This window comes from Triticum urartu, chromosome 7, assembly GCF_003073215.2.
Source record: "Triticum urartu cultivar G1812 chromosome 7, Tu2.1, whole genome shotgun sequence".
In the NCBI taxonomy this organism is placed as follows: Eukaryota; Viridiplantae; Streptophyta; class Magnoliopsida; order Poales; family Poaceae; genus Triticum; species Triticum urartu.
This window is the reverse complement of record NC_053028.1, coordinates 118,245,411-118,256,265: the sequence shown is the minus strand read 5'-3', so window position 1 is coordinate 118,256,265 and position 10,855 is coordinate 118,245,411.

Sequence of the window (10,855 nt, the reverse complement as noted above, 5' to 3'; positions counted from 1 at the left end):
ATTCACTCACTTTCAGTCAATCAATCACACAACAAACAAGCAAACAATCAAATCTATCTATTTATTATAACATTCCAAAATTTAGAATTTTGGGATGTTACAAACCTACCACCCTTAAAATGAATCTCGTCCTCGAGATTCGGAGAGGCTAGAAAGAAATAGGTTGAGTTTGGGGGTCTTCTCAAAATCCATCGATCGTCTCCGGGGTCTCGGGTGCTACCACCCTTAGAAGCATGGTTATGGTTCCACCAAAAAAACTCATACCCTTCATCCTTATTCTTGACAGTGTCGGTCTTCTCAAATCTTCAGGATAATTCCTTCTCTGGGCTCTTCTTGTAACGACATAACCTTTTCCTCAATTCTTTTGTCCTTTTTCTTGGTAAGGCTGTCCAGAGATTGGGTCTTCTTAGTTGACGGGTCCGGCGCCAATACTAAACAACTATCAATATCTCATGGCGGTCATCCAATTATGGTTTCTCCTGCAGGAAATGGGTCTGGTTGATCCTCATCGTATCACCTACGGTTGGCAAAAGCTGCCTTGTATAAGGGAAAAATTGCTATACCATTCTAAGGTTTAAACAAGGTTTAATGTCGTCGTCTCTCTACTATAGGTAAGTCACTCAGATTTACCATCCCATATAGCAAAGCGAATAATAAGAGTAAGTCGGTACGATGGTCAATCCATCCCGCACCCAAATCATTACCTTGTACATGGTTTAGTGAATCTCGCATTCTTACACTCGGTCATCCTCACAAGCATTGCAGAATTTCTCTTGTCGACGAACCAAGTTCGGATGAATCCATTAATTCTGCAAGCCAAACAAACATATATCGTTTCTTCACACCTCTCAGGTTTTGCGTAAACTCTTATAAGATCGTCTGTCCTTAAACGTAACTTCTTCTTCCAGGGTTTTTCCTTCAGCAAGAGTGTGCTTGCTTCTTGGCGGGTCCTGCGGCCTATGGGTTATGGCCCATCTCATCACTTGTAACCTTGAACTCATCCTCGGGGCAACTGATCGTTATTCCAACATCCAACTTCCAGCTTCCTAGCATACTTAAAATCCATCCAATTGTATTGTCTCCCTTCCTTCTGTTGGTACCAAACTAAAACGTGATTACTCAGACTCATCACGAAGTTACAGTTGCTCCATATTACTAACATTCTACCTCCTTTGTATCCAATAATACTTCATCGCTTCATATTCTTGGGGTATCCAACATATCGAGATAAAAACTTATACTTATGAAGTCCATACTCCACTTCGTGGAACATTATTATCCTTTCCAGGGTCAAGCATCCTTACAGGGGAATATTGGCCATCTCTGCATGGCACTTCTTCAACTGGGAAACATGAAACACATCATGAACTCCTGACAGTCCTTCGGGTGACTCCAACTTGTTGGCCACTTCTCCCTTACACTCCAAAACTCGGTATGGTCCTACAAATCTCGGGGCTAACTTTCCTTAACTCCAAATTGTTTAACTCCTCGCAGAGGGGTCACACGAAGACATGCTCTGTCTCCAATTTCATAGACTACCTCCTTGCGTTTTTGAGTCTACATAACTCCTCTGCCTGGATTGAGCTACCTTCAGTCTATCTCGAATCAACTTAACATTCTCTTCTAACTCCTTGATCACATTTGGTCCAACACAACTGACGGTCTCCAACTTCATCCCACATCAATGGCGTCTGGCTCCTTCTCCCATACAAAACTTCAAAAGGGGCCATCTTCAAACTGACTTGGTAGCTGTTGTTGTATGAGAACTCCGCGTAAGATAGAGTATCATCCCTACTAGATCCATAATCTAGCGCACATGCTCTCAACATGTCCTCCAGAATCTGATTGACTCTCTCGGTCTATCCATCTGTCTACGGATGAAAGGATGTACTGAACTCTAGCCTAGTACCCAAAGTCTGGTGCAGCTGATTCCAAAATATTGAGGTAAACTGTGTTCCTCTATCTGATATGATGGTCCTCGGAACTCCATGTAGACATACGATCCTGGTCATATATATCTTGGCCAACTTCGCACTTGTATAGGTGGTTTTCATTGGGATAAAGTGAGCCACTTTGGTCAAGCGAATCAACTACTAGACAGATAGAATCATATCCCAATCGGCTTCTGGGAAATCCGGTAATGAAATCCATGCCAAGCTTATCCCACTTCCATTCGGGTACCGGCATAGGCTGTAGTAATCCAGCTGGCTTCTTATGCTCTGCCTTTACTCTCTGGCATACATGAATCACCTATGACTACATACTCCGCAATATCCTTCTTCATACCATTCCACTAGAAACGCTCCTTCAAATCCAAATATCAACTTCCTGATCTGGCTTCTGAAGTATTAACTTTTTGATCTTTGCATTATTGGGCACATATACACGGTCTTCGAACCATAAGGTGTCGTGCTCATCCTTACGAAACCATTGGCCTTTCCTTTACGCATCCTCTCTTTTACCTCAGCAATCTCATTGTCATCCTTCTGAGCTTCACGGATCTTTCCCAACAATGTAGACTGAACTTCCATTACTGCAACAAAACCTTTGGGAACAATCTCCAACCGAAGTTCCCTGAGATCCTCGGCTAACTCCTTTGGTAATCCTCCACTTATGAGGGTATTAATCCTTGTTTTATTTATGGTTGTGTCCTATTTCTCCACAAAGCTTGTATGCACAAGGTTTCTTCATATCCTTTTCATAAGGCCTCAATTTCTGGGACACAACCCAAGACTTTAACAAAGTCCACTTAAATTCTTTCCAAGTGGTTACTCTGTGCCATCCATGGACGGTTTGGTACATCCTCCACCAAGTAGCAGAACTCTTACAAAGCACTGAAGAGCATGCTGGGTCATATCCTTTCCGGCTATAGTGTTATTCTTCATATGATCCTCCAGGTTCTGAATCCATCGGTCCGTCTCCAATCGACTTATCGGTCCAGAAAATACAAGCTCATCTCTATTCATCCTCTATTGGGTCCAAGGGTTTGGGGTGGGATAAGAGAGATCGAGAGGGATACACACAATACAAACAAAAGTTTTGAAAAGACAGATTTTATTTGTGGCTGTCGGGAAAAACATCAAACAAATGACAGCTCACAAACGTCGCATCTAACGTAGGTATATAACAGGGGTTTGGTCTTCTAAAGGTCAATAAATCTTCAACGTCTCCAAACTCTTCAAGCCCTGTTCATGCCTCCAATGGCTTCTTCCGATCATGCTTGTCTTTTGCAAGTTCTTTTGCCAGATCAACTCTGTTGACGCGAGGTCTCTTGAGACGTCCTTTAGTATTCTGGAGCTGCATTCCTAACTTCTAGGTTTCAACAGCCTTGGCATGAATCATGGTCCTGCTGTCCTTCAGTTCCTGACGAATCTCCTGTATCTCAAGGTTTTACTCCTCTAGCTTGGCTGCTTTCAACTTCTGGGTCCTGAGTTCTTCACGAAACGCTTCCTTATCAAATACTGCTTCCTGCAGGTCCATCTTAACTTCTTGATGTAACACTCCAGATCCTGGCGATACACCAGCTAAGGTTAAAACTTCATCTTGCTGATAGATGCTCCATCAGCCTTCTACCATCCAATCCTTCCCTACATATGCATGCTTAACTCAGCATGGTGACAAATAGCATAAGCGGGCGATAACATCATGGATAGCCGTGTTTCTACTCTTTTCATTTCCATGAGCTATCTCTTCATAGTTGATATCTCCTGCCTTAGGATTTTCCTTGACAGAACTTTGAGTTTTTTTTAACTCTCCATGCTCCGGTCTTCCTCCAATACACCTTGATCTCGGGTATTGACAACTTCCATAGTCTATCAAGTTCCATAAGGGTAGCCTTCCTAGGTCATAAAAATCTTGGAATTCTTCAGAGCCTTCAAATTCTTTTAGTCTTCGAAGTCTTCAACTGTTGTAGTTTCCATTATTTAGATGCACGGTAAAATCTCCTTCATTCCGTAATGGTTGTGGTTGTCCGATATCTTGTACTTCTTGGAGTGGTCTCATCAGTCGAATCTTCGAGTGGTCAAAAGAGGAAAGGGATATGGTCTCACTAAAAGGGAATTTTTGAATAAGCTCAGAAGAGAAGAGAGGTAAAAGATCCTTTTGAAAAACAAAGTTTTAGAGAAAATACTTTCTATGGGCTTGCCAGTTTCTAGGGTCACGTCCTACAGTCAACATGTGCTCTGATACCATCTTGTAGTGACCCGACCTCAGATGGTCAAGTCTCTGTGCTTAAGTTTCATCCCTGGATCGGTATGCTGACACACACAGTACTCAAGGATTTATAACAGAGGTAAATCACATGTATAAAGTAATGTAAAATATTATTACCTCAATCCAAGTAGCGGAAGTAACAAGGTTGTGGATTCCCATCAACACCAACAGCAAAGTTGAGTGTAGAAATCATAATCCTAACGTATCACTTACTCATCGTAAGATAATCCTGCAACATGAGACGTTGCAGCCACAAAGGGTCAGTACATTGAATGTACTGGCAAATTCACACCATAGAGAATGATGAACAATGGCTATCACTACATGCATATGGCTGGTGGAAAAGCTCTATGGTTAAATGGTTTTTGCGAAAAGCCAATTTTTCCCTACTACAAAGGAATAGATTTTATTTAACTATCATGGTGGTTGTTAAACATTGAGAGTGTAGACACCCTCTCAATCCCAATTAAGCATCGTCATTAAAACCCAACAAGATTAATTAAAGTCACATGATGAGATTGACATGATAATCCAAGTACTAGATACTCAAGACATCCATAACCGGGGACACGGCTAATCATGATTAGTTTATACACTCTGCAGAGGTTTGCGCACTTTTCCCCACAAGACTCGATCTCCTCTGTTGGATTTCTCGCACTACATGGTGTTTGAGAATCGGATGACCGAGGCACAGTCTTTCAGAAGCATTTGCACCTTACGATGGGTAGACCGTACCACCTACATCACCTACATCCACTAGTCTACCACTGTAAGAGTTCACACGACTTAATCAACTATGCTAGAGCCCATAATAGCTTGTGGCTGCACATGGAAGTTTCTAGTATGAATAATCTCATGATCCCTTTGAGCTAGGGTCACGGTCCATAAAGGAAAACAGGCAATCGCTCGAATACCCAGGTGCCTAAGCAGGCAATCGCTGGAATACCCAGGTGCCTCAATCCACCCAGATGTGTGTTAAAGTTGCCACCTTAAGTAAACCATTAATTAACAATCTCACATCTGTCATGAATACTCTCAAACCCAATCCATGTCTACGAGCATAGCATGGCAATATAAGCAGAACGTAATAGTAACTCCCAAGGTTTGAATGCAGGGCAATAGGTTCCTACCTCATCAACTACTTCCCAATACCCACATGTTATCAATCCTACTCATGCAATGTTTGAGGTTGAAACTAATGCATAAAAACTGGGTATGAAAGGAATATGATCAAAGTGTGAACTTGCCTGCAATGTTGATGAAGATGATTCGCACTCATAACTCTTGATAGTTCTACTCGTTAGACTCCGATAAATCTATCATAAGCAAGCAATAGTAACCACACATAAGCACTCACTCAAAAGATCAGAAAGATCGAAGAAGACGATTCAGCAAACATCAAAACCAAGCAAATAACTCTTGCAACATAAAACAATTTCTAACAGTACCAAAATTATATGAATTTGGCCTTATCATAAAATTTAGGTCAAGAGCTTCGATTTGCAAAAAGAATCAACTCAAACGGAGTTACGAAACTCAAGTTATGATCAAACGAAGTTCAAACTCAAATCTGGTCTATTTCAAATTTTAAACTTTTCAAAAACATGTTTGAGTTGGATTACTAGATAGATGGGATCATAACGAAGAAGTGGGCGTTGGTTTTGTTGGATTTGGACAAACGAGTAAAAAGTAGTGATCGTTTGAAAAATAGGGGCTAATCTATAAATAAAAATATTCACAAACAAGTCCCTGGCAGAAAACTAAAATAAAAAGAAAAATCCTATGGAACGAACGTTCGCTACAGAGCCCTACAGAACGGAATCATTCGCTACCGAATACTAACGGACGAACGTCCACTAATTAATCTAACTAAAATATAAAACCGACTTTAAAAGAAAAACCAGAGGAAAACTAAAGAAATAAACCAGACCGGGGGAGGTTTATACTGGTTCGGTAGATTAAACCGGCGGCGGCGGTTAACTCCGGCGAGGGCGGCGCGGCGAGACGGCGGCTCCGGGGTGGCTGCGAGGCGGCAGCATCGGCGGTGGAGAGCGGCACGGTGGCGGTGGCGCGGCGCATTGGGCGCGGGGTGGCTCGGCGAGATGTGGGAGGGCGGCGGCGCGAGAAAAGGGGAGGGAGAGGGGTCCGGGGACGCATATAAAGGGCTACTGGTCTTTTTCTACAACGGCGGCGGATCTTTTTCTACAACGTGGACATTTTTATAACTTCAAATAAAATCTACAAAAATTCAGATAATTCAAAGAGTGCTACTGGTCTAATAAAATCCAATAAAATCATTTAAAAAAATATCAAAATTAATTCAAATTTATTTCTCTCCAATTTTCTGATGTAGGGAATCATGTTACCCTATTTTCCATATATTTTATTTTTGGAGAAAAATAATTTGAATAAAACTCAAATAACTCCTAATTGAAAATAATTTCGAAAAGGACTTTAAATTTGATCCTTTTAACTCCCAACTCATATTTCATATAATTTGAAGAAGTCATTTTATCTTCTCTCATGAAAATCATTGAGTTGCTTGAAGTTTCTGAATTTGAAATATTGTCAAATGATATTCAAATATTTTCAACATCCCTTTTCATTTAAGTCAATGGAAGAAGTCATGTCATCTTCTCTCCAGGGTTTTGTGATGAAAAGAATTTGAATTCACGGGGATCATAAAAGCAAAATGAAAGTTTGGGAAAGTCCTTTTATTCCCTCTCATTTAACTTTCAAAAAGTTTCGAATTCACTCACTTTCAGTCAATCAATCACACAACAAACAAGCAAACAACCAAATCTATCTATTTATTGTAACATTCCAAAATTTATAATTTTGGGATGTTACATCCCGGAGTACCAACTATACCATGCTCCGTTAAAAGAAACTATGTTATAACCGCTTTATGTGATCTTGGAGTCGGTGTTAGTGTTATGCCTCTCTCTTTATATCGTAAACTTGATTTCAATAAGTTGACACCTACCGATATATCTTTGCAAATGGCTGACAAATCAACTGCTATACATGTCGGAATTTGTGAGGATGTGCCTGTTGTGGTTGCAAACGTTACTATTTTAATGGACTTTGTTATTCTTGATATTCTCAAGGACGATAGTATGTCTATTATTCTTGGAAGACCCTTTTTGAATACTGTAGGGGCTGTTATTGATTGCACCAAAGGCAATGTCACTTTTCATGTTAATGGTAATAAGCATACGGTACACTTTCCGAGGAAACAACCTCAAGTCCACAGTATCATCTCTATTGGAAAAATTCCAACTATTACTATTGGAGGTTTTGAATTTCCTCTTCCTACTGTCAATAAGAAATATGATATCCTTATTGTTGGGGATGTGTATATCCCCGTTGAGGTAACCTAGTGTTATTCGAAAATTCTCCGGTTCCATGTTACTCGGAATGAGTTTGTTAACAAGACCTGATCGACCTTGTTAGTGGATTCCTTTTGATGAGCATGAGATGGATGAATTTAGAAAACACAACTCTGTGTACCCTCTTTTTACTTTCTATTATTTATATTAAACAAAGAAAAAATAGTATTTTGTGTCTGTTTTCTGAATTATCAATGTAGTAAAAAAATACCCCGAAAATAAAAGTTCTCCAAATGCTCTGAAAATTAAATATGAATTTTTCTAGAATATTTGAGAATATCTGGCACTGAGAACACAGCAGAGGGAGCAAGCACCTGGCCATGAGGGTCCAGGGCGCGCCCTACCACCTAGGCGCGCCCCCTACCTCGTGGGCCCACGGTGGCTCCCCTCCACTTATTCCAGCTACCACACACTCCTTCTTCACACAAACATCACTAGCCAGCTCAAACCCGAGTCCAAGCTCATCCTGCTGCCATTTTCGATCTCCTAGCTCAAAGCTCCATTCACAAAACTGCTTTGGGGGATTGTTCTTTGGTATGTGACTCCTCCATTGGTCCAATTAGTTTTTGTTCTAGTGCTTTATTCATTGCATATTTTTGCTGCTTAGGTGACCCTGTTCTTGAGCTTCCGTGTCAAATTTATGTGGTCAAAAGTAGTTTTGATGCATGATATTGTCTCTAGGCACTTGTGGGAGTAGTTGCTATCAATTTTGTTGAGTTTGGTTCACTTTTATTTTGAAGTTACTAAAAATTTCAGAAATTTTTGAGAGGAAGAAATATGTTTAGGAAAATGTACCAAGGTGGTCCTTCAAGGAAGCAAGGACCCAAGCTCGCAATACGTGATGCCGACGATGAACCACCGAGGGTAGCTCAAGTGCGGCCTTGTGAATGGCCTTCAGTGGACTTTATGGATCGAGAAGGAATCAAGGAAGAATTTAACGCATATGTGCGTAATGCTGATCTTGAGAGCTTCGAGGCAGATAAGTGCCGCCGATACCACTATCTCACCGATTCCTTTGTGAGAAGGTTTGAATTTTCATCATCACGCAATTCTCAAACTGTCCTATTTGATCTTTATGAAAATTCTTATACTATGGACTTAGAGGATTTTAATACTGCTTGCAAACTTCCACAATGGGGTAGTCCTAATGAACCTCGCAAATCTGAATTTAGAGATTTTCTTGCTAGTATAACTGTGGGGGAATCTAGAGATATAACACAAGCTACCATAAGGAGCATTCATTTTCCTGCTATACGTTATTTTTCTCTCTTCATAGGTAGGTGCATAAATGGTAAGGATGAAGCATGTCATATGTGTGTCCCTGACCTCAGTGTTCTCAGGAGTGCTGTATTAGGAGATAAACATTATAATTTGGGAGCTATCATTGCACGTAGGTTGCATAATAATCGTATTCATGGAGATTTCTTTGGTGGAATTTATGCAACATGTCTAGCTAATTTTATTGATATACCCATACGTGGGTATGATATTGAGTTGCCTCCTATTTATTTAGATTATGAGGCCATGGTTCATCATCAGTTTGTTGAGAGGAACGATCAGTTCCTCCAGTACCGACTAATCTTTGATAGACGACGCACCTATCACGTCGCTCCCCCTGCTCCTGCTTTCTTTGACTCTCAGGCAAAAGGGAGATATGTTATAACCAGGGAGGAGACGGACGAGTATAAGAGGAGGACGGAGACGGCCCGTCTCCAAGCGGTAGCTCATGAGGCAATACCTGTTGCATCTCAGTACGACCCCAACTATAACTTTGGATATCCGCCAGGCCAGCTGGGTCCATAGACCAACTTAGGCCAAAAGCCTACGCTTGGGGGAGCACGTATTTCTCACCGACATTACATTCATGTTCACACACTCATTGGTAGTTGTCGGTGCTCATACTTTTTCATTGTATCATCCATGCTAGTTTATTTTCCTTTTTGTGCTTTCTTCTTGTGTGTTTAATAAACCTTAAGAAAAAACAAAAAAATAGTTGTAGCTTTTAATTAGTTATAGCTTTTCCATGCTTGTAGTAAAACCCAAAAAGATTTCTCGTTCTTCTTTTGCTTGTTGGGAGCTTTCCCATGTAAATAGTTTTATTTCTTTTCTTGTTCTCTGGGGGTCGAGAGGAGAAGACCATAATTAAAATGTTGAGTGGCTCTTATATGCATTATTGTTGATCTAACAAAGAGCCCGTATTACCTTGTCTTCTCTCTTGAATTGAATGCTTGCAGATTCCAACTTAGTCCGATGCATGTGCACTATTATTATTATCCACACTATTTGGTCATGCAAGTGAAAAGCAATAATGATGATTATATGATGAACTTATTGAGATGAGAAAAGCTAGTATGAACTCGACCTCTCTTGTTTTTGTAAATATGATTAGTTCATCGTTCCTGATTCAGCCTGTTATGAATAAACATGTTTGCAATGACAATTACAGATTATAGTTTCTTATGCCATGCTTAATTAGCTAGGAGCTTATAATGGTTTACCTTGCGTGCCAACATGCTATTAAAATGGTTGTGATGTGGTATGATAGGGTGGTATCCTCTTTTGAACGATTCAAGTGGCTTGACTTGGCACATGTTCACACATGTAGTTGAAACAAAATCAACATAGCCTCTACGATATTTATGTTCATGGTGCATTATATCCTACTCATGCTTGCATTCGGTGTTGATTAATTTTAATGCAAGTTCATGACTGTTGTCGCTCTCTAGCTGGTCGCTTCCCATTCTTTTTCTAGACTTCACCTGTACTAAGCGGCAATACTGCTTGTGCATCCAATTCCATAAACCCCAAAGTTGTTCCATATGAGTCCATCATAACTACCTATATACGACACCTACGTGCCATTCCAAGTAAATTTGTATGTGCCAAACTCTAAACCTTCAAATAAACATTTTATTTTGTATGCTCGAGTAGCTCATGTATCAACTAGGGATGTCCGTTTCTTCTATGTTAGGCGGGTTATTCTCAAGAGAAGTGGACTCCGCTCCTCACTCACGAGAAAATGGACTCCGCTCCTCACTCACGAGAAAATGGCTGGTCACCGGGATGCCCAATCCCATGCTTTATGAAAATCAAATCAAAATAATTGCAAACAAAACTCCCCCGGGACTGTTGTTAGTTGGAGGCACTCGTTGTTTTGAGCAAGCCATGGATTGATGCTTCTTGGTGGAGGGGGGTATAAACTTTACCATTCTATCCTATAATGTGTGTAGAAGATATCACCATCTCTTGGT